The sequence below is a fragment of the Myzus persicae genome, unplaced genomic scaffold, assembly GCF_001856785.1.
Source record: "Myzus persicae strain clone G006 unplaced genomic scaffold, MPER_G0061.0, whole genome shotgun sequence".
Lineage (NCBI taxonomy): Eukaryota > Metazoa > Arthropoda > Insecta > Hemiptera > Aphididae > Myzus > Myzus persicae.
Window position 1 is genome coordinate 63317 of NW_019102308.1, and position 26411 is coordinate 89727.

Sequence of the window (26411 nt, forward strand, 5' to 3'; positions counted from 1 at the left end):
CAATTATTGGCCCAATTTTCAATCATATTACTATAATAAACACAATACTAAATACAATACAAAAATATAGACACGTAAGTGCATAATAATATATTACATAAATAATTTACACATTTATGTACTTATTGTACTTCTATCATTGAAATATATGAACATGTTTAATTTCAAAAATATTATTAGTTTAACTGATATTTTTTTTCTAATCCACTAGTCAAAATAGCCTTATTAAGTGTTAGTGCACGCCTTTATTTTTTTTTTTTGGTATTTCAATTTATACCCATATAATATCAAATAAAATGCACAAATTAATTTTTACAGCATATAGGTTTAATATTAAACTCTCGGTAAAATATATCGGTGTAACACTCGGGATTGTCTCACCTGTTATATACGACACTGCAATACAAAAAGTTATACAAGTGATTAATCACGGTCTTTGTGTTTAGGATTTCAAAACTTGGACATTAACGTGTGTCCCGGTAACATGGCATGATATATCAACCATAATAATAAAGGAAGTTATCAAATTGTTATATTACATATAGATTTTATTTTATTATTATTACATAATTGTTACTCATACGTATAATATTTCATTTATATTATATACAATGTAGTTAATGTGAATACAGATCAACAAAGTTAGTGATAGTTGTGCACCATAACAATTAGTTTTATAATTATTGATCAGTAATAAATAATATTTCACTGATAATTCCTACTGATAATTTGGTTACTTTATAAATGCAATATTATAGTGTTTGAGTTAATAAAGTATAATTTTAGGTCTTGAATTAGTAATTACGAGTCAAAATTAATATTTTCATGTGATTGGACATTCAATTATTTTTCATTTTATAGGGAATGTTACTTAACGTTTCCAAAAAAATAATTTTGTAATAGGATTTATTATTAGGTGCCAAAATGAAAACTCGTAGTCATGACAATACATTGAATAAAAATGGTTGGTAGCTGAGAAAATTAAAAGTTATTTTAAACGACAGGATTTAGATAAAACGTACCTATCTAATCCATTCGAGCTCGACAATGTAATTTCAGAAAATAAATTGCATGCTGTTTTTATGCGATAAAACGAAATTGTTTTTTTCATAAAACTATATTTTTATTTAAAGTATTTTTATATTATATATTATTATAAAAATTGACAAGCTAATATTTTGTTTCTATTTATTTCTTATATAATCATGACAGTCAACAGGTTAAGCCATCAATTTACTCCTAATTGATTCACCACTCTATTGTTACAACAAAAGAAAAATTATTTCATATAATTGTATTCTAATGCATGGTTGAAACTAAAAATAATTGTTGAAAATCAAAGACTCAAGTACTTAATAAATATCAAAGTGATGGAATACATTTTATAATAGTGTTAGGACAGTTATATATACTTATGTTACATTGATTTTTTTTTAGTATTCAATCCGTACAATAAATTCTCTCCATGATTCTCTGTCTTGTGCTTTATCGTTGAGTTGTTATCTACTATAATACATATTCAATTGTATTGGTTCTTAAAAATAAAGTCCATAATACAGGTTTAATGCATAATATATAAAATGGGTGCATAAAATACAATAATTACAAGTCGAGACAAATAGAGGATGCTGAAGACGGTTTGTTTAACAATTTCAGGGTTTGGTCACTTTAAGACCATATAATGACGACGGTGATGATAATGATTGATACAAACTGCAGCGTGCTCACAACTTACCTACTTCACAGCTGACTCGTCAAATGTATTTTATATTTTCATATATTTATGTTTAAATCATTCAAAAGTTAGTATATTAAGTATACTGTACTAGGTGACTCCAACTATGATGATAAAAAATTCTATAGTAGTAAAATTAAATAAACTAATTATAACAGCAACAATGGAATAAAGATATTCTCAGCCGAAAATTAATTTTGATGATTAAAAATAATCTGAATTGCATACAAACTAATATTTAAAAGATAAAATATAACAAATAAATATATAAATAATAATAACTTATAAAGTTATATAACCAAGTATGAAATAATTTAAACAGAAGCCCGTTTCACACTCACACTTATCTGTAAAACAGTCGTAACATGTCGACTTGTTGAACTCCATCTTTAATACAACCCGTCAAATGTGTCTAGCTTAATTATTATAACTATCCTAAGTTGCATTAAATCAGAATCCATTCAAATTTAAGCTCACCAACTTTCTGATACAAACTCCCAAATATTCAGCAAAACTCTAAACATTTACTTTCCTCAGGAAGTACGATAATTTCGAATAACGTTTATCATCTAATAATAATTTACAACTTTTTAATTATCCTGAAAAACGTTTTCCTATTAGTTATATAGTTAGCGCTAAATTATCTTGATAAAAATGCCATACCTCGCTTTTCTGGTCAGTTATTACAATTCCAATTTGCCTACCTATTTTTGTAACGAAACAAGGGCTCTCGCGGTGGGTGTTGTGAAAGGGCATGGAATCCCTGCTATTTTAATTAACATTAATAATTATGTTATCACTTGTACAAAAAATAGTCATTTATACTGTATCATCGGAGACCTTTGACTTTGCCGGGGGGAGGGAGGGAGGGAGAGCTTGTAATTCTTATAACTAAAAATTAAAAATTTAACAAAATGTTCCAAGTAAGTATGTAATACTGTGATCTAAAATCTAAAAATATATAAACTGAATTTTTTTTATAGACATTTTTAATACACATTTTAACAAAATTAAATATTTGAAGAAGAGCAAAGTTTGTAGTTGTTCTGTTGTTAGAAATATTGTTCCTGGGTATTTGCAATTTTTAAAATGTATTATTCAATTTTATTTACACAATAACATTTTTAAATCAAATTTTTCCTGAAAAAATTAATTTATCCAACTCAAATACTAATGCCTAATTAGTAAAATAAATTACTTAAATAGTTTAATCATAATAGTGTCATAAAAATATATACTTAGTAAGTATTATAGGCTGACAGATATGCTATGGGTCTTCACCCAGAATCGTTTTTCGTATACAATGATTTTATGTCATTGAATCCAAATTTAATCATTTAAACTTTTATTTAGGTTTTATTTAGGTGACTTTTATTATCACCTAAAAATTAAGTAATTTTAAGTTAAAATGTTGATAAAACTGGATATTTAAATGAAAAAGAATGATTTCAGTTAGGATGTACATATTAAGTTTATAAAAATCTTAGGGACTTGAAACTTTTTGACTTTACATACATCACTTTTTCCTATACTTACACATATTAAAATTATTTTCAAAATATTTGGACTAATTAGCTATTTATACCATGTACGTACTTTCACACCTTTTATTTGGTAGTGAATGCCGTACCTATTCATTTATAAGTCTACAACAATCAACTGTGTAAATTATGATATTATGATATTATGATAGAAATATATTATAATAACTCATAATAATATTATACTATATTATTATGCTATGGTTTTGCAAAAATAAATTCAACATATTGATATTACTTTCTCCGCGGTCAACCGGACTGATCATCAGCAGTGAATACTTACCTCTTTCCACGGCGTGTTGGATAGGCAATTTAGCTACATCAATGCTGCTCGTAAGTAGAAGGTAAGTGGAGTACTCTCCATCGTGAGGTTGCAGCTATTTCCAAGGCAGCCAGTGACCCTGAAGCGGTTACTATCTCAGTAGCAAGCCGTGATTCATGATTCGTGAGACTTACATCTTTGACGGTATTTCTTACGGAGCGATTAACGTTAACTACGATTCCGTTCATCACAGCGGACTTAATTCAACTAATACTTGTACTATAACTTGGCTGATCGTGCAAGAGAGTACAGGAGTAATAAATTGTTTATAATTTGTGACGATCGATGTACAGAAATGTATCTGCTGCATGGCTGACCAACGGTAAATCAACCGTGTCAACAAAGAAACAATTGGCATTGAGATTCGCTGTCATGTCACCAGACTTGTCTAGCATAATCAAACTTGATTGCAAATATAAGATAGTAGTAGAGTACAAGGATGTTAAACTGTTAATAATTTATGAAGAGCTGTATACAACAATAAAGGAATAATAAAATAAAAAACCTGTAAAAATAATTAACGGTAACTGAAACCAAGATCAAAAACGAAACAAATATTTTCAGTTTCAAGCTCTGTTTAAAATGTGATTTTTTTGTTAAAAAATAATCAAAATATTCATTATACTTCGAAGTACGTAGTGACCAGTTCATCTATGGTAAGTCCAAAGATCATAAGTTAGAATTGTTTCGTTTACAAATTATTAAAAGTTTGAAATAATGTTATAACTGATACAATTTTTCAAAATATTTTGGATCGTTTGAGCTATTTATTTTTTTCGATTTTTTTTTCAATAAACGTCATTAAAATGCTATTTGTTAGGTCAAAAAGCTTGAATATTTTAATATTCCTTTAATATAACCTCACTCGTTGTTACAACAGCATTTTGTAATTAATATTAAAGATACATCTAATAGGTTTTTTTTTATAAGTATTGCCCAAACCCTGAATTTGCATCTTTTTTTCTAAAGCTTACATTCAAGGTTAGGTTCGTCTTTACAGAAATTTGATTCCTGACGGAATATAGAATTTAATTGCACAATTTTCATTTTGAATTTTTAGGGATTTTTATGATTTTCAGTCATTGTTTAGTATTTTTGGTGCATTTTACTCATTTGTATACATTTTTTTACATATACTTGCATTTTTGCACTTGTACGTATAGGTATAGCTACTTCAAAAATACGTATGGTCGTTACCGCTATACTACATTATTATAATGCGATTGTTTTTATATTAAATTATTAAGTATTACCTTACTTACGATAAGCTTTCAATGAACAATTATTTTGAACTCTGAAGCCAGTAAAATAGTCTAAATATGTGAGAAAAAATTGAATACCTAATTGTGTAGTAATTTATGTAGTGTGTTTTTTTCATTTTTCAGTGTATCCATTAAGTTTAGGCAGGTGTCTAACTTGAAGTAAAACAAAAAATTAATTTTTTGTAATCAATTAAATTGAACTAAAAATTAAAACCCGTAGTTTACGTCAATAGGTATAATATACAGTATACGGAAATAAAATTCTATAAGTAAGTTTTAATCAACTTTAAACTGTTGTGAGCTGACTGCAGTTATAGATCCAGATAATATTACATTTCCTAATATCTTAACTAATAATTGTATAGCTGAAAAAGGGTTAATCATTTAAAACTAATATACAAACACATTTTTTTTATTGCTTGTTATTTTATAATCTGGACGAAATTACATAATAAATAACCAAGAATAATGATATATGTTATTTTGTTGTAAATTAAAAATATTATTAGTGGGTATATGAAACATTTAAGGTATATTATTATATTTTATACACATAATATGGCTATTTAAATGTATTTTTTTTGAAAATTAATTTAATCTACTGCGTAGTACTAATACTCTAAATAATTACTAAGTAATATTATAAACTGATATAGTAAAAGAACGTTTTCGCTCGAAATCATTTTTCGTATACAATGATTCTATAACATTGAATTTAAATTTAATACAATCCAATACAGCGATAGACTTGTAACCTACTGTACCTACAGTGGTGGGACGTTCACTTAACCGCTATTTTATATTTTAAATAAAATTTAAATTCTTAAATATTAATGTTTTTTTCTTTTTATTTATATCAATAAACATCGATTAACATTAGCGGGTACATCATTTTTATAAACAATACACATAGTTATTTTTAAGGTAAATATAAGTTCAAAACAATGTATATAAATATATGAATTTTGTATACGTATTACGCACACACAAAAAAACAACAAATTTTCGCATCACTCAATAGAATAATAGAATATATCAATTGAAAATAATTTTGTTTTATAGCTGATTTGCTACTATGTATCACAGACCAAAATTAATCTAAGTACTTTCGTATTATAACTTAAAAGTAGTCGTTATGGATTTAGATATTGTAAGCTCGGAGAAACATGAGTGGTGTGGTTGCCGGGTAATTTGACATGGCAATAAATATAAAAAAAAAAAAACAAACTGTGACTTTAAATATCTAACAAAGTATGTGCACGCTATGCCATTATAGTGTGCTAAGACCAAATTACAGACTGACGGAGGTGTTTCGGTTAGGTTCATCAGATTGGCTGTGGCACCAGGGTGTGTCTGCTGTATTGTACGGGTGGCGCGCTGGTGTTGTCTATCACCATGGACCGTGATACAAGCTGACGGCCTGACTCATTGTCCTCGGCGCTTGAAACAGCCACAACGAGAAATCGCCCGGAACAGGTTTTCTAGGCGGCTACGGATCCTTTTCCAGACTTCGATCTTTGGTTTCTGGGCGAGGAGATCCCACTCTATCCGTCTATCTGGCACAATCTCGGGCTCAGCTTCCATCAACACCGACGTTTGTTCTTTCACTGCACCTATTGGTCCCGATACCGTAATGTCCGTTTTGTCGGCTTCGGATTGCAGTCTGGCGGCTATTCTCATGTGAAGAAAATGAAACGCCGTACGGGGAAGGTCCTCCGGGTACGGCGCTATTGTTCTTCCAACTATTGGCAGGGAAGCCAGTGACCCTGCAGACGTGGCCACCCCATCGGCATCGAGCTGTGGTTCCTCTTGCACAACACCGGACTGATCGTATAGAATATTTCAAAAAATAATAACTGCTAATAATTTGTGACGAGCCATTTACACACATAATAAACTGTTTTATATTTTAAATGTTGAATAACTATTAAAATAACTTACTATGCTGCGATCGAGTTCTAATTACGTTAAATTGCAAGGTAAGTTTTGACGTTTTGGACTAATAACTATTTACTGAAAAAAAAGGGGCAAGGAGTGATAATATAGTATCACCCATATTACCTTTTCCAAAATTATGAAACTGAGGTGATACGTTTTTGGTAAAAATACCAACAATATTTCACTATTTACAACAATTGAGAAGAGTAAGATTGTTTATAAAGCATGTCCAAAACTGTGTTATCAACTTCATGATTTATATGCTTTGATTAAAAAAGGTACAGATGAAAATATATTCACCCTCTAGCATTTGCTTTGATGACGGGGAAAAATCAAGAAGTATGCAAAATTGTTTTTTTTTTAATTAATGAGTACTGTACAGAAAATTATATAATTAATGTAACAATGCGAATGTAAATTTAGAAATTGTAACCAATTTAAAAAAGGCGGCTATTTTTTCCTTAAACGAAACTTCACCATTTGCAATTCATTCAGCATGTTTTTTTCACGCTTTGGCTGAATAATATACAAACGATGTAGAATTGAATTCACTTGCCCGACATTTATCAACTAAAGTATTTCTTTCCGTTAGTATGGGACGTAAAAATTATATACTTTATGTAGTATAAAAAATATTTTAGAAAATAGAATGTATAATTGTATTATTGTATTAGTACCTGTTATAGGTTATTTTATTTTAATTTGTAGGTTAGGTAATAGAAAATTGAATCATTTTGAAACCACTTTTTAGAGATACCGATAAACTAAAAAAAATTGTAAAAATATATTGAAAAACAATAAGTGATAGTAAAAAGTGAAATGTGGTTGAGAAGAAAACTGAGATAAGATTATTACACCCCACCTCTCATCCCTCCAGTGGTCAGAACGAAAAATACAACATTTTGCCTAGAACCATAAATGCACGGCAGAGTGATTGCAAAGAAAAATAATAAGAAGAATATCGTCTCGTCCTTTTAAGGATAGTTACCGAGTAATTAATTTAAATATTCGCGTTTTCCTGATTGTTTTTGTTATACAGTGCACATAAACTCTTACAAATATTCTAATTTTAAAGAGGTGCTCAAACCAGGATTTTCAGATTCGCGGTGGAAAATTATATTTTATAAATTTCATTCTTGTTTATAAATGGTTGCAGTATGGAAATTATAATAATAATAATAGAGATTAGTATATTATTTTTATTTGATTTAAATGGTTTCCATTGATTACTCAGACAGATAAAATAAAATCTGACGTCGTAATTACGTCATTATACCTTATAACTTTTAAAAAGTGTATCCCGAAACAACTTAAATTGAATAAACCTGCAAGATGATCTAATAAATAATAATTATAATAACAATAAAATAAAAAAATAGTAATGATTTAAATGCAATCTCTACCTGTCATATTTTAATAGGTGCCTGATAAAAAAAATACACATCACAAGCGAAGATGAATTATTTGCCAAGTTTAGATAATATATGCATAATCTGGACGAAATTACATAATAAATAACCAAGAATAATGATTTATATTATTTTGTTGTAAATTGAAAATATTATTAGTAGGTATATGAAACTTTTAAAATATATTATTATATTTTACATACATAATGGCTATTTTTTTGAAAATAAATTTAATCTACTGCGTTGTACTAATATACTAAATTACTTAGTAATATTATAAACGGAGTAAAAGAACGTCTTCGCTCAGAATTGTTTTTCGTATACAATGATTCTACATCATTGAATTAAAATTGAACACCATACATTACAGCGATCAACTAGTAACCTACAGTACCTACCGCTTTTATATTTTAAATAAAATTTATATTCTTAAATATTAATATTTTTTTCTTTTTATTTATATCAATAAACATCGATTAACATTAGCGGGTACATCATTTTGATAAACAATAGACATAGTTATTTTTAAGGTAAATATAAGTTCAAAACAAAGTATATAAATATATGAATTTTGTATACGTATTACGCACACACAAAAAAAAAAACAAATTGTTGCATCACTCAATAGAATAATAGAATATATCAATTGAAAATAATTTCGTTTTTGAGCAGATTTGCTGCAATGTATCACAGACCAAAATTAATATAAGTACTTTCGATTTATAACGTGAAAAAGTCGTTATGGAGGTAGATATTGTAAACAAGCCGACGGCCTGACTCATCGTCCTCGGCGCTTGAAACATCCACAACAAAAAATCACCCGGAACGTTTTTTCCAGGCGGTTACGGATCCTTTTAAAAAATCCAATCGGTGGTTTCTGGGCGAGGAGATCCCACTCGCGGCGCTCGATCCGTCTATCTGGCATAATCTCGGGCTCAGGTTCAATCAATACGGACGTTTGTTCACTCACTGCACCTACTGGTTCCGATAACTTAATGTCCGTTTAGTCGGATTCGATTAGGTTAAGTTCGGATTGCAGTCTGGCGGCCATTCTCATGTGGAGAAAATGAAACGCCGTACGGGGGAGGTCCTCCGGGTACGGCGCTATTGTTCTTCCAACTGTTGGTAGGGGAGGCAGTGACCCTGCAGAAGTGGCCACCACATCGGCATCGAGCTGTGGTTCCTCCGAGCTGCTGCGTGATTTGGACGGTTCTCCTAATTCTGTGGCGACGTGATCGACCGTCGGAGCTTCAACCGTCTCCACCATGCAGTAATTGTCGTTAACCACGGTCACCTCAGTGGTTTCCTCTTGCACAACAGCCGACTGATCGTATAGAATATTTCAAAAAATAATAACTGTTAATAATTTGTGACGAGCCATTTACACACATAATAAATTGTTTTTTATTTTAAATGTTGAATAACTATTAAAATAACTTACTGTGCTGCGAACGAATTCTAATTACGAATATTTACGCAATGCATCGTATATAATAGATTTTTACCCAAAAAACTAGTCTAAAATCAATATAATCAGAACAGTAGTGTAGTTAGAACTATACCCCCTAACTAATATTATCTTTATAAAAATTGAAAATGGACATGTATGTTGTATTGGAATTTATTGTATGTTCCACTTGCCCTTTGGACCATGATGACTACGGCACTTAACCCAAATTATATTTAATGAACTAATAATTACTGATTCATCAGTAGACGCCTGGGGAAGTGACGTGTTGTCAAACCGTGGTTCGTCCAAGAGGTTACATGGTTCGGACGGTATTCCGAATGCAGAGGTGACGTCGTGGTCGACCAACTGCGAATCAACCATCTCTACTACACAGTGATTGCCATTTATCTCAGTGGTGTCCTCCACCATAACACTGGACTGTTTGTATAGGAGAGTACAGAAATAATAAACTGTGAATAATATTTATGGCGAGTGTACAGAAATATCAATCTAATAATTACTGATTCATCTGTGGACGCCAGAAACCGTGACGTGTTGGCGAGCCGTGGTTTTTCCAAGGGGTCGCATGGTTCGGACGGTATTCCGAATGCAGAGCTGACGCCGTGGTCGACCAACTCCGTATCAACCATCTCTACTACACAATGATTGTTGTTGACCGCAGTGCCATTTATCTCAGTGGTGTCCTCTAGCATAACACTGGACTGCTTGTATAAGAGAGTACAGAAATAATAAACTGTGAATAATATTTATGGCAAGTGTACAAAAATATTAATCTAATAATTACTGATTCCTGTAACAGTGGCGTGTTGGTCTCGGGTGGAATGAGGAGTTCCGGGAAATCACTCTCCGCCACTAATTCTACCTTGGCGACATTTTCGCGAGCGATCACGTCGTCTTTCTGCATCTCTTCCAAATATTTTGATATTATGCGAGTATATAACTGCGATTAATCAAATTACAGTAATAACGTTTGGTAATTTCTGAAGATAAGTCTAAAGGAAATATGTCAACGTTTAAGGCTTGAAGTTTTATGAATACTAAACTCAAAATGGCTTTTTTAATTTAATAATTTATATTTATTTAAACAAACTAGTTGTGCTGTTATTTTCTATCGATTATTGTAGCCAGTCAATTACATTTAAAAATGTACCAAATTCGCAAAAATGAAACACTGTCAATTCTTTACATACGTTTCTGTAATTTGCCCTCCATGTTCTTAAAATTAATATTTTGTATGCAAATATTTAGCAAGCAATTAGTAGGAATTTGAACGAATATTTTCGTAATTTTCACGCTTTTAGAATAAGCGTAAATTTAAAAATATACATTTAGGGCTGGAGAAATGGATACACAAACCTATGTCAATTCTTTAAAATTTAAATATTTTTACTATCATACTATTTTTGACACATCATTTTCAAAACAAATTGATTACTCTCGATAGTTGCTTTTTCTTCTATAGGTGTTTACAGAAATTGGTTCAACATCTGGAGACCAGTAAACCAGTAACTGGTCACCACTGTCACAGCCGTTGAAAAGTCTTCCCGTTGGTGATGAAGCACCCTCGCCGGTGCCACCTTGGCTGACGTGATCATCTTTGTTTCTAAAATAGCCAAAATTTGGGCTCAAACATAAAATTATCATTTCATTAAACATGTGTGATGATCAGTATTTAACATTTATATAATATTATAATAAGTCGCTGTTATACACACGTTCTATGACAATACCGCTGTACTATTAGACAAATTTAGTGTAAAATGTATCTTTAGAAATACACAAATATAATGTGACAAATATTTACTTAAATTAAACACAGTATTGTATTCATGCTGATAGTGGACTATTATTAACGCATTAGCTACATAATAAAATACGTATGTTAAGTTGAGCCAGATTCATAGCACGTGTTGATCATACAGCTTTACTTGTTTTATACATATGCCTCAATAATCCACCAGGTTAACAGATTTGATTAAATTATGCATTATAAGTAATGAAGTAAATCATTCATAATTAATTATTAGGCTTTTTTCATTATAGACTCATCAAACATGACTAGACGTTTTCTATGAGTATTTCATCAGACGTTATATTTGGTAAACTCCCTGTCGAGTTTATTTGATGTACACTATGAAGTCGGTTTGAATTCAAGTAAATGTCGCATTTTTATGCATCTTTTGTGATATTTTGCATCAGATTACGTACATACCTATATGTATACACAACAGTCTTCTCCTCATATCTCAGCCATGAACTAGTTCTATTTTCTGTAGGTATCCCACCTAATTTTGCACATCTATAAACCGCATTAAATCCAATAAATTATTAACAAATGTGAATTATGACACATGGATTTAGTGAACCCATGTTGGCACTCTTGATTTGTATTCATTTCAATGTGTTATGCTCTTTTGTAATTTTAAGAATACTTGTGTTATATTAATTTCAATATTTTGATATTATCTTATAATAAATATATTTTTTTTTTATTGCAAGGGTTTACAGAAGATATGATTAATTAACTGTCTATACTTATTCTAATTATACATTTTTATATCCTGTTTTTAAGTATAATATAATGCTTTATCTTACAGCTTAATTTAAAGCGTACCTAACTACAATTATAAAATAAGTTTTATAGCAACAGTGATACTTGTTTAGCATTTTTTGAAAGTATATGTGTGACAGTGGGTTGCATGCAGTCCAATAGATATATTATAATCATCGGCATTTACATTTCATTTTTCTCAATACATGGAAGTTTTCACATAATATTATCTCAGAAATATACTAATTCTAATGACAATATAGCGCCTATCTTTGCACATCTATTTGTATATACATTATATATATATATTTGTATATATATATATTATATAATATATATAACCACATTAAATTCCATGGCATGTTGCTGTACTAGACTTCATAGTTGTGTAACAAGTGTAAAGATCGATAAGTATTCGGCCCCAAACGATGGGATGTGTAGAACGTGATGAATAAATGTTGAAAAACTCAAAAGAGATTTAGTACGTCAACGCTTGTACAACATTTTATCAACGATGATGATAATTGACGTTTATGGAATAAGTATTACTCGGGAAAAGGACATACTTACTCGTATAAGATTGGATGTCACTTGCAAAATTATAATCCAAATTTTCAATGAACTTTCCTTATTTTTAATTCGAACCAAAGTCTTGTTGTATTTACTTTACAATACTCACATTAAATTGTCCATTTATTGCGATTACTCATCAAATATTGAATACAAGATTTAATAATATTACATTAATAATTTGTATTTACTATTTTATATGCCAAGCGCAATTGTATTAATTAAACTAAATTAAAATATTAGACTAAAATTAATCAGATTACAAAACTAAATACATAATAGCGGCATCACGCCTTCCCGAAAAACGTACTGTGTGGTAAATCGACATGTCAACATTCAGGTATTACTTTGTTATTTCTTTAGCACCTATACAATTTATATACAATATAGGCAAGTATGAGGTATTCACTATTAAATACTATTACATCAAATTTCATCGAAAGCAAAAAAACAAATATGTTAGTATGTAACAGTTAGATTAATAGATTGTAACTATTAAAACTCATTGACATGTTCGTTTGCGCATGTATATAATGTGTTTTTGACAACTAAATTTATGAACTATTAAATCTCAATCTTTATTTTAACAAACTATAAGAATGAACACGAGTATAAGAAATTGTTTTAATGATAAAATATAAAATTATTCATAACTCCATCTTATATTTTGCAAGTACCTACTGCCTTATTGCTTGTGTATTCAAATACCTTTATGCTTAGTGTCAGAATAACAAGCAACGTCGCTAAATTTGGACAACCAACATAATTTTTAATCTTTATATGTCTAAAATTAAACTTTATTCAGAAAATGAATACATATTGTTTCTAATACTATTGAGTTGACAAGAAATACCACCATGACGTATGACTAATAAATCGCAACAGGCCTTCGACGGGCAATACTGAAATTAAACAATCAATTTAAACATTACCAACATCACAATCCTTAAAGTACTAACATAACCCCTCCTCCCAACCCCTGTTGTATAATACCTATATATAACCAAGTGGCAAACCATACATGTTTATTTTACTATGTACACAGTTTCCGTTTAAATCCTCTATTCAATTCTATTCAAAATTATTATGGGTCGACATTAAAAAAAATAACAAAAAAGACTTTACAACAAAAATAGATGTTTAAAATTCATTATTATTGTATCATTACAATAAATTATTATGGATATTCTAACATGATCAATAACCCGAGGAAGAGCCAAGCACAAAAAGTCATAATATATTTAAACACAAAAATATCTCCAATTTTCGTCAAAACAGAACCATGTTTAAACTTTAAATACTAACTACCTACAATTTAGACAAATTCTACTAATTCCATAAAAAAATCAAAAAAAAAATGTCCATTCAAGTATCAATGCTCCAAATTGTATTACTTTTTCGACCATGATAAGTGCTTACTTATAAACTATAATTTATATTGTTATATATCATTATAATTTATTAAAATATATTTATGGAAATTCTTATACTTTTCCATTCACAAAAATTAAAATGTTTTATTATTATTTTATGAACACGTACAATTTTACTTTACTTTTTACCCAAAATGATCACTTTTACTCTATTCAATTCATAAAAAGTACTCATTTTTTTGTCCGTCAACTTACTTCCATCAGTTTATAGATTGTAAGTCACGGTTCCTCCTAGCTAGAGGAAGATCAAAAGTAATTTAATAACTGTACCATATTTATATTTACCTGTGATTTTATAAATTTAATTAATATTATCTGATTTTCACCTAATTGTATAAATAAAAACTACTATCATGCCTATATATGCATAAAAAAAAAATGTCACTTACTTCTATAAAATCATACATTGTTTTTGTACTGTAAGGTCTAATGATTTGGTTTTTATTGGATAAGCCTAGTCATTTAAAATTATTAATTTTAATATCTGATCATTCCACATCAACGCTAGTATAATTATATACTTTATATGCTTAACAATTTCATACTATCTATTTAATACCTAACTTATTTAACTGCTATTGTGCTGTGTGATAATTAAAGTTGGTATGGTCTTATCATCTGCAATTTATTCACATTTTATAATATTTTAAGGTATTAAATATTATAATAAACCTATACATCAAATTTTTTCATCTGTTTCGTGGAATCATTGTAATTTATCGTATTATATGCTAGTTGTAGTTTATATCCCTGTTTATGTGAATAAAAATGTAGGGAGCAAATACTAAATTTATTATGTACTACTGCACACTATAGCCTATGCGCTCAGTCTATTCAGGGTGTATTATTTTAGCTAGTTGGACATTTATTTAACGGTTATTTATCAGTATACTCCATTATAGATATAAGTACTGATAAATGCTCGGAACATGATATTTATTGGTAATAGGTTACTGAACAGTTAGCAGCGTTCGTTGGTCATTAATGTATTATATTTCTACAGCAACCTGTCATTAATATTTATTACGAGTAAATGGATCAAGTAAACGTTTTGAAAAAAATAGAACTTCATTACAAATGAAACATGCAACAATATATACTGGATTTTAAACATTTTAACATAACGCAGTGTTGGAATTCTAATACTATAAAATAAAGATCTGCACACTTATACCGATTACACGATTGATCTAAAAAATACATAATAAATTTAGGTGCATACTGCATATACTATACAATAGAGCGTTGGGGTGTAATATATTAATATAATTAAAAAACAGTGTTAATGACATTTTATAAGTTTAACAATTATATTTTATATTTGTTGGATTTAACTAGCAGAAATATTAGCTTATTAAGTCTATATTCATAAAAAGTAGTTTTTATATGTAAGTAATCCTCAGACGAGTCTAGTGCACAAATACAGTACAAAATATTTACTTTTATATTGAAAATGTAAATTTTAATTTTTATCTGAGTTTTTATATTATTTATTGAATAGGTAATCTAAATTTCATATATGAATAATAATAATTGTATAAAATATACAATTTAAATACATACAACTTATAAACTACTTGTTCCATGTTTGATTATTATAGATCGAAATTATTATTGATATCAAATTAAAAATGCACAGTGTCATCCAAAAAAATAAAAAACTTAATAAATATAATTTGTTCCCAAAAATGTTGTTTTACAATGACTTAAGTGAAAGAAATATTTTCATAGACGTTAATAGGTGTTTTGAAATAATGAGTGCGTCTTACGTTAAACGGTCATCCGCTACGTATAATATTATACTATTATACATATCGGTTATATCATATTTTATGTAATATAATTACATAAAATAATTAATTTACCTCGAACGTATCCTACTTTTTATATTACAACTGACAGAACTAAGGATGGGTATAATAATAGCCTTAGCAGGGTTCTGTTGGTTCTGAGTCTGGGAATGAAGTCCAGAATAGTCTTCTTTCTTACTTAAATAAACATTATATATTTTATGAGTTCACTGTCATGTAATATGTTAAATTTTCGTTGACATTAAGATTTATATTTTGTTCGTGTTATTATCGTAGAAATCGAATTGAATTATTTACTGTTAAACTATTTTATTTGTATTATTCTGTACTTGAGCCATTCTCGGCCTTTATGTCAATAGAATAAAAATAATAATACCATGTAAGTACGTTGATTGGGTTGCGCAGAATCTGCGAGTGGCAACGCCACCGCTGCTGCAGGTGAACCTTACCCGTTAATTGTAGCATTTAAATATAGTTAATTAGGTATATTATAGTTTTTTTTTTTTTTTTTTGGCATAATGAGTTCGTCTACAAACGAAACACCCAGTGCATATTGTAATATATTATGTTATAATAATACATAATATCGGTATAAATATCATATTTTAGGTGATACAATGATAATAATAAATAATGGTAATATCGCGTGCGTCGAGGGGGTTGCGCAGAATCCGCGAGTGCCGCCGCCGCCGCCGCCGCCGCAGATGAACCTTCCGTACACAGGGACACGAGTGTGTGACTGTGTGAGTGCGATGCGATCGGACCGGAGCGACGGCAGTCGGTACGCGGACACTAGACACGTTGCGCGCTCGATCCACCACCGGACACCAACCCGGCGTCGCGCCAGACATCGTGTCGCAGGGTCGAACCGATAAATTAACGTCGCGTTGACAATACATGCACGGCCGTTGTCGCGTCTGGTTAGTATAATAATATTATGATATTATGTGTGTATTATTACGATTCGTGCGACAAAATCCCGTCTACAGATGATGATAATAATTATTATTCCGACGTATTCGATATAATATATTATATTATTATAACAAACGTAATACTATTATTATCATATACATAGTTGATAATATTATACCGCATACCTTTGGGATAGAGCTGCAGGTAGCCCCCGTAATTAGCTATTATACATTTACAACCAAGTATAAAATAAACAATGTCTTATTAATCGTTTAATTGCGGTCAACTGTCGTGGTCTACTAACACGTGTATTATTCACAATTCACTTGTGCATATTTTATGCACTCATAAATTTAATGCACTTATAATAATAATATTGTTATTTGATGCGTTGATATGTTTTAATTATTTTTGTCTCTTTATCACTCTCTTTTACTATCTATCGTACTTGCTGACATATCTGGTCTCTATTGCTTTTACTAGGTATTTCTTTCTTTCCCTTTCTCTCTTTCTATATAATAATATAATATAATATCTATATGCATGTTCGTTTTGATAATATTATTATTTAAATTTACCGTTTTGGCGAACAAATCACGCGATAACAGCGATGCTGCAGAACTACTGTCACCCGTATCGCCACCGAACGTCACGCCGCGGCCAGGGTTGCACGTATACAATTTTAATATCGAATAGCTGTCGGTGAGTGTTTCTGTAATGTTTTTCGTTATTTCGTTTATATTTGCTGTAGTCATACTTATAAGATATGTAGGGTGTACGAGCGAATCATATTCACGTCTGTCTCACATCGTTCACGTTTTTTTATATTTTAACTTTGGTCTTAAACAAAATTCAATTTTCTCTATGGGTAGATCTATATGAAACGATTTACGGGCAGAATAAAAATTGAACAGGTAATGGAAATATTCGTATTTTTTGAAATGTGGACAAATCGGCTATCTCATTGTTTCAAACTAATAAACCCTCGTGGGAGGATTTAGTAATAATATATTATATTATTATATTTATTTATAAACCTATATAACTGTACAAGTAGGTAACTCATTAAAGCTTTTTCAGCTGTTAATATTTTCAATTATTTGTCTTTGATCTATGTCCTAAATGATGAACTAATATAAATAACAAATAAACACATCTTAAAACAGATTAAAAAAACAACAAAACATTGGAACATTAACAATATTGTTGTTTTATTGAATATAGCTAATATCCATTTGTATTTTAACTCATAATAAACAGCCAATAGATGGATATCTGATGTACCCGTTGGAAATGAATCAAATTCAAAATAATACAAAAAATCAAGAGCGCTTTAGTTGCCTACCTGAATTTATTCAATAATAAACAATTAGATTGCAATTTAATATTTCATTACAATAAAATAAATAATAAATTAAATGAATATAATATGTGATTCGTATTTTTGAAAATAAGTATTTTGGTTGATAGAATTTATATTTGCATTCATTTCAATAACAATATATAAACACAAATTATTGCCTTTACTCAGGAGTACCAAAATAGGTACTTGTTAGCTAGGTTTTGCAATATTATAAAAATGTATTAAATTCAGTAAATAAAGATTTTTAAGTGTCTTATATTTGTATCTGCATATTGTAATTAATTACTTTATAAGTGACAATAAATATATTATATTATGTTAATTTAGTTTATATTATTGTTGATTAAAACAATTATTATTATCAGAATAACTAACGAAGTAGCAGTAATATTATATACACATACAAATTAATCAATAATGACGAATAGGAAAATATATGCGATGTAAAATAGTGAAACTAAAATATTCAATAAAAATATGACTAAATATACGATGAAACTATTTGCAATAATGTTTCCAAACTATATTATAATTAATAATTATAAGTGAAAGTTAAGAGTCTTCTTATAATACCTGTTAAAATAAATATAGTAAGAAAACTAAAGCTACTTTTTATGTAAGCCAGATAGTTTTTATTATACTTTCATATTTTCAAATAAATCAATACTATTTACAATAGATTTAAAAATGTTTTTTTAAAAGATGAAATCACTGATTTTATAGAATTGAAATTATTTGTGTAATACTAAAAAATTGTACGAGAACCCCTCTGCTATACAATAGGCGTTGTGTTAACCTCGTCATAGAGTAAGGTCACTGTAATGGTTGTGTTAAATTTTCATTCAATAATAAATCATTTTATACGAAAAACGGTTCGAGTGGAGAGTACCGTAGACGGTCTGTCAGCCTATATTTATAAGTATATTTTATGACATATTTATATTGCTAATATAGTAATGGATTTTAACCTAAGTAATTTATGGTAGGTTCAATTAATTTCGACCAAACACCTTAGACAAATCAAAATATTTTGAAAATTGTACTTATATATATATATATATATGTAAAATGTAAAAACATTTGTTTAATATTTAAAGATTTTAGGGTGATTTGTTTTAGAAAATAACAAAAACGATTTTGTCAAAAACTGATTTTGTTTGAAAATTCTCATTTTTTGTTTTTCCCAAAGTTAAAGATTTAAGATTTTTTCTCCTATAAAAATAGTCTTTTTGAGTAAAAATCTAAAATACCATTGAATGTCTTAAATCATCATAATATCTACATATTCCTCGCTCCACTCAGAATCTAAAAGAGTAAATAAAATCAACGCAGCAACTACAAGTGTATCTTTATATACATACTTGGTAATATCAAAAATAAAAAGTTCGATATCATAAGCGATATTAATTGTATTCGTAATGTTAGAGTTTTCAAAAAACTAGCTGGCTATAATGTCGTAAAATGTTTTTAAAAAAATGGACAAAATATAAATAATTACAATATTCTTGTGGTTTATTTAACTTCATTGAGAAGGTGAAAGAAGGTGTAATTACATTATAATTTAATATAAGAAAGCTGACGGTTTTGAGAAAGGAATGTCTACAGGAAAAAGCTGTTTGCTCGACCATTATTATTTCATAACGTATTTCCCTAGAGACATGGAAATTCCTGAACGAATTTCATTAGCAGAGACCTCGCAGGGCTCATAACTGGCAAAAAATTGTCGGTCAATTTTTGTTCAACAATAATGTAACAAAAAACTCAAGTACGGTTTTCTTAACTGTGCCTTTCTTATATTTTCAGATGCAAATTACATCGGCTTATGTCAGAGGGGTTTTAATAATAATGACGTTAGCAGTAGTCTTATTTTTACTTATTATAGTGTACCTCTAAGAGGAAAAACCCTTCGAGCGAGAAAGTGCATAAAAGACTTTTAAAATTTCTTCAGTGCATTTACATAATAAACATTTTGTTTCGCATCACGATTTCCGGAATCAGAGAATCATATTGCTCCACTGTCACCACTCAAGGTACTAGTTTGGATTCCTGATAATGTGTAAAGTCCTCTTCAAATTATGTTGTTCACAAAGCCAATTTTAAACATTTTTAAGCTCAAAGTTATGTTCAATTATAACTCTAAACACTGTTTGGAAAATTCTTTCTATACGTTTTCAGAACTATAAACTTGCAGTTTACAACTATAGCTATGACTATTTAAAGTTTAGACAAGATGGCAGAGCGGTGCAGAAGTAATTTTATCTCTAAGCAGTAAGCACATTTTATATTTCTTCGCTTTCGTGTCAAAAGTTAAAATGGTTTTAACTACTAAAACTATTTGTTCAACATACATGAAAGTTTTCAAAAAATATTTTGCACCTACTGTAAATTTGAAATTTAAATCAGTGATTTTAATATAATTTATTATGATTGTATTAGGTATTACATTTTTGTAAATTACTTAACTGGATGGATACAATAAAAAATATGAACACTTAAAGAGACGCCTAGAAATGTTTACAGAGGATATTATTTTTCTATTTTTCCTTGTGTCTATAGATTTATCACGGACGTTGAAAATAATTACGTTGATTGTTATTCGCTGATAAACTTAAAAACATTTTAAAATTAATTTAGTTAATTACCTACATTATGTTTTTTATTTAGACCATTGCTTATCAATAACACATATAATGAACAAGTAAAATTTTTTCTCAATATATATTTTGAAAAACCTCGCAAAATTCATTGCATGGAATGTGGGATGAAAAAAATATAAAATAACCGATCACGTATCAAAGCTTCTTTGATACATGAACAATACAATGTAAACTTGGCACCATCTATGTCCTTTGTAGTTTTTAACGCCCAGTTTCTATAAAAAAAATAGTCATTTATTCACATGAAGTTTGAAATAAAAATCACGAAAGCGTAAACTTTTGATCTCACTATATTGCATCGTGATAAAATAATGTTTGTGGTTTGATATTGAGACATCTAAAATGCAATCTATTTAATCATTTACTTCCAAAGAAATATTAACAAATTATACCTATCTTATAGAAAAACGGTTTGGGTGATAATGATAAAGTATCATTAATATTTGAATAAATGTTTATAAATTTCACCAATTATTATTTATTAAAATAAATAAATTTGATTTCTATTAACTTCTAATAGTATGGTTAAATCTGTGAACATAATATTATAGGTAGGTAACTATAAATGTGTAATTTATTAAACTAGTAATGTACAGGATTAATGCATTTTTTAGAGTGATTATATGTTTGAAGTCGTTCTTTTAAATATTATTTGTATTGTATTAGGTTTTTTTTAAATGAAGCTTTATTAAAACTGAGAATGAGTGTTTGGTCAAATTTTAAAATTAAAATAGTTTCTCACATTTGCTGCATATATTATGTACTTACAAACAATAAATTATGGCCGTCACTTCTAAAAACTATCGGGAAAATGTAAATAAATATGTAAACATGACAACATTCAATTTTAAAATTGGATAGCTATGTTGTAAATCAGAGTTTTAATCTTATTAAATTTCTCTTTTTTTTTATTAAGGGTTAATACTATTAAAATGTTTTAAAACCCAGGGTCACTAACGGTGAAATATCGGAAGTGTTGTACAGGTAGACCAGACATTTGTGTCAATAGTGTACATTTGAATAAATAAAAAACAAGTTTGCTGAAAGGATTTGAAATTAAATTATTACTGCGTCAAGTCTCTATAAGAAAGTTTTATCGTGCTGACAAACTTTTATGATCACATTTTCCAATTGCTGTGCTTTAAACTTTGGTGTAATGCAGATGAATCGGCACCTATAAGTTTTTGGAAGTTATGATAGTATCATTCGGATAATGAAATGGAAAAAAAAACACCTTTTATCGAGTACATAATATTTTGTCGTGTACAGAGAGCACCCTAGCTCGTCCTACTAGTCATTTATTTTTCAACAATCAAAATATATTTAATTCGGTTTTGTTTTCCTGGGGTTTTTAACCAAACAACATTCGTTCGATTTATATTATATTATTATTTTTTTACCGACTGAAATATTATGCACGAATGATGGATGTGTTAGTGCATGATATTTATTTGTGTGTGCATTTTACGCATGTGTATGTACTATGTACGCGACTAATCCCGAAATGTCCTCTGGGATCCGATTAATTTTATTCTTCATTTCCACCACTCCTCTCTGTCGTCGTCTCTTATATAAATAACGCTTTTAGTTTCGAGTCTCCATTTATCCATCGCTCTTTGGATTACGTGCTCTGCAAACGATGCTCTACTGTTACACGCGGGTGGCGTTCTATATTACTGTAATTAATTATGGCAAACAATATCTACGTGTATAATGTCTGTAGTAGTAGTAATAATAATAATAATTGAAAGAAGCCACCTGCAAACCGTATTCGGAGAGCACATTTATACCAAAGGATCTAAAGGTTATAATATAATATTATGTGCGATACTTGCATTATAACAATCGTCGTATTGTTTTGATCACTAGGATAACGAAAGCGCATAGCTAATGTAGTATAGGTACATATATTAACTTATATTATTTAACAATTAGTAAAAATGTTGCATTACTGTTTAAGAAACGTTTTATATTTTGAAAAGTTACATTTGAATAGAATGTGAAAAATATCTTCATTTTCTGTTTATCGAGGTGTTAATTCAGATTCATTTTATTTGAATTGGTACAGAGATTAAAATTAAAAACCAGAGATGACAATTTATTTTCAATGTCTACACGTTCTCATATAAACAAATAATAATTTAAAAAATATTTATATTTATTATTGTTTTTAAATAAGATACTATGTTACCTACCTAATTTACATTTGTAATATTTAATTAATTTTATTTTCATTCAGAGGATAATATATTTGCCTTTTTTATGTAAGTAATTTTCTTTTATAAATTATTGTTAACGATATCAGAGCATCAATTTGAAGTGATTTGCAGGTTGTTTTTTCAATTTTGCCTATTTAACAAGGAATAAAATGGGCGTTGATTTTAACCTCGATATTCTGTTCTGTTAAAATATATTTATTTTTTCATCTATGAGAAAGATGGAACACGTTTCTTTAATAAAACTGTAACCATAACAACCGATGGAAAATGCGTTTTCTCAATACTTACTACATATTATTGATGTTATATTATTTTGGATTTATTCAAAAATTGATTTAATAATATAATATTACTATTCATTTACAAAAAAAAAGTAGATTTAACAATATAATATTATTATTGCCTTAAAAAATATTGTACGATTTTGATATTGACTTTTATTTTATTTTAAAAGGAAATCATGTTATTGTATGTACAGTAAACATGTTTAATAATTGATTACAAGAATTACATTTTAGTCTGTTGGATGATAGGAGAGAATTACATTATTTAATGAAATGACGGGCAACGGGTTAAACTCTTAGTAGTGTTTACAACTACATTTTAGTCGAATATAAACACATATATGTACGTTATGTGTGTGGTAATGATTTTGAACACATACAACCCTCTACTAAGCCTTTAGGGGGTTGTGTCTGTAGGGTTTAGCAAGTTCCCTGTACCATAATATACAAGGTATACACATAATAAAGCTCATAGAAGCTTAGATTACAACTTTGATTTACCGGATTTGAACATACAAACGTGTATTGGCTGAAAATGCAGAGCTGCACATTAAAACTCCTACTCAATAATAATTATCATAGAAATAGTCGACAAGAGTGATTTGAAAATCAAACTTTTATTGAGGACAAACTAACAGTTTTTATAAACATAGTATTTGATTTGTATTGCTCTTGAAACATTAAAATTCGTACAATTTTAAGACCATTTAGTCATTCGCCAATATGATATTATAAAATATAGAATTAACCAAAAATTGTTTGGATAATAATTTAAAAAATACGATGTAGACACTTGTTAAAAATTAAAAATACGAAATGTTCGAACAATTATTGTGCTTACATAATAGGTATATACTTTGGCTCTGAATAAAATAATATAAACTTTTGTAACGGCTATTTTTTTCAAGTTTTATTTCAATGTTATCAAGCATCATTAAGTTATTATAATATATCATACAACTTAAAAATACTTTTTACGATTTGAAATTCTGAGCAGAGCAATGAATGTATTGATTTCACATTGTTGTGTGGTTTTTAAAAAAAAAAACCAAAATACAAAAGTGTTTACCGTCGCCTTTTGCAACAGTAAAAATGATTATATTTTTGACATAATATTGTCTGGTATAAAATCATTAAAATTAATGTAATCACCTCTTTGGGTGGCCAAATTGTAAAAACATCCCAAAAAAATTAGGAAAAGACAGGAATTTTTATGTAAAACCAATTTTTAACAAAATTCGACATACGGATAGGTACGGCATTTCTACCTAGTAGATATTTGAAATGTTCACCAAATGTTATTGGAAATAAAAACAGTGTACAATACAATTGTCTGTATGTTATCAGTCATGATTAACAACGTGACTAGTGACTTAAACTGAAAACATAAGATAATAATTAATTAAAATAAAATATTATTATATACTAAATATTATATACTCGTATTATAACTTTTTGAACTAACTGTACAAACAACCATACATAGTATAGATTTATAACTTGGGTAGTAAATTTAAATGACTTTTAATTAACAAAATATTGTGAAAATGCTCTAACGTATAAAGTTTATGATCCATTATGACCGCTGTCATCACTACCTAGGGAAAAAGGTATCGAAGCTTTAAAATATAACAGCAGAAAATGTATTAGTGTGACAGATAACATTTTCACATTTTTCGCAAAAGCACAAAATTCACACAGACCAATGGTCACAGAAAGGTTAAACATTTATATTCGTTGTTCTTGGCTTCTTATTCAACTTAACGAAGATTTTAGTGAAATTAAATATCCTTAATACTTACAATAAACACGCAGTCTCAAGATTAAAAATAAATAAATAAAAAACTAAAGAATTTTTTTCTGTTTTATAAAGGTTTTAAGTTTATGCCTATGTAATGGATTAGTTAAATTTTAATTCAATGCATTTTATGAAAAACTATGGAAACGGTCTTGGTGTGTCAGTCTCAATTTCTCAGTATTTACATGATAACTTATTCATATAACTATGACTTATTAGTTATTTTTATTAGCAATACACTGGCAACGGCAGTCAGCAGGTTAATTTATGCGAGAAACATCGCAATAATAATAACAGTGTTTCCGACAATTATTACAAAAAAAAATTCGTAAAGGTCTTTTAAAGTTCCTGAAATTGTTCAATTCCTGTATTATTAGTTACATAATATATTTTTAATTCATACGACGACGTGAAAAACAACGTACCAGCCATTGTTTACGGAGGCTTTATTACAGGTAATCTCCATGATGAGTGGCCATAAACTGGCCACTATCCACTGGCCACCATCCGCTGATTTTGATCCACCACCGTGGAGATGACTTATTCCAAGTCTGTAAAGTAAAAGTTAATAATATTAACAACAAAAAAGTAAAAGACCATGTGAAAATAAAATGAATTTCGGTCGATTACACTTTGGTATTATACAATAATAATACGAACAGTTGTTGTAATACAAGGGTTTTAAAAAAACGAATGATTAAATTATAATTATATTTTAGATGTTTTAGGAATTTTGCTTTTTCCGTAAGCTTATGGGTCTAATATTCTAATATGACGATGGTCCGCCATAATAGTTTTTTAATTTTATAATTTATAATTAATATAAATTTTGATTTATTAGCATATTTTATTTTGCTTTTTTTTTTATTTTAAATCACTTTTTTGAGTTTTTGTTTGAGTTGGTAATATTTTGTTGTATGAAATTTGTTATATCTACATATCCACACTTGACATTTTTGAAAGGTAATATTTACTTTAACACCATGTAATATAATATGTTCTAAATGTATTAATTAACCGTTCCATCATAATAATATCATGGATGTAATTTTCATTCAATTTTTTTTTTTTTAATATTATTTAAGACTATTTAATTTAATCATCTTATTCCTTACTTTTAAGTGATCTACCA

General features: G+C 28.7%; 1 protein-coding gene across 2 annotated transcripts in view; it reads left to right on the top strand.

Annotated features, from left to right (window-relative positions):
* Window positions 1–16784: 16784 nt before the first annotated feature.
* LOC111031811 overlaps window positions 16785–26411 on the top strand; it is a 111967-nt gene continuing 102340 nt past the window's right edge. The window contains exons 1-2 of one of the 2 annotated variants that reach the window (XM_022311913.1): window positions 16785–16963; window positions 17567–17660. The gene's annotated coding sequence lies outside the window, so the exon portion shown is untranslated. The remainder of the gene's footprint in view (window positions 16964–17566; window positions 17661–26411) is intronic. The other variant, XM_022311914.1, reaches the window with a different exon arrangement.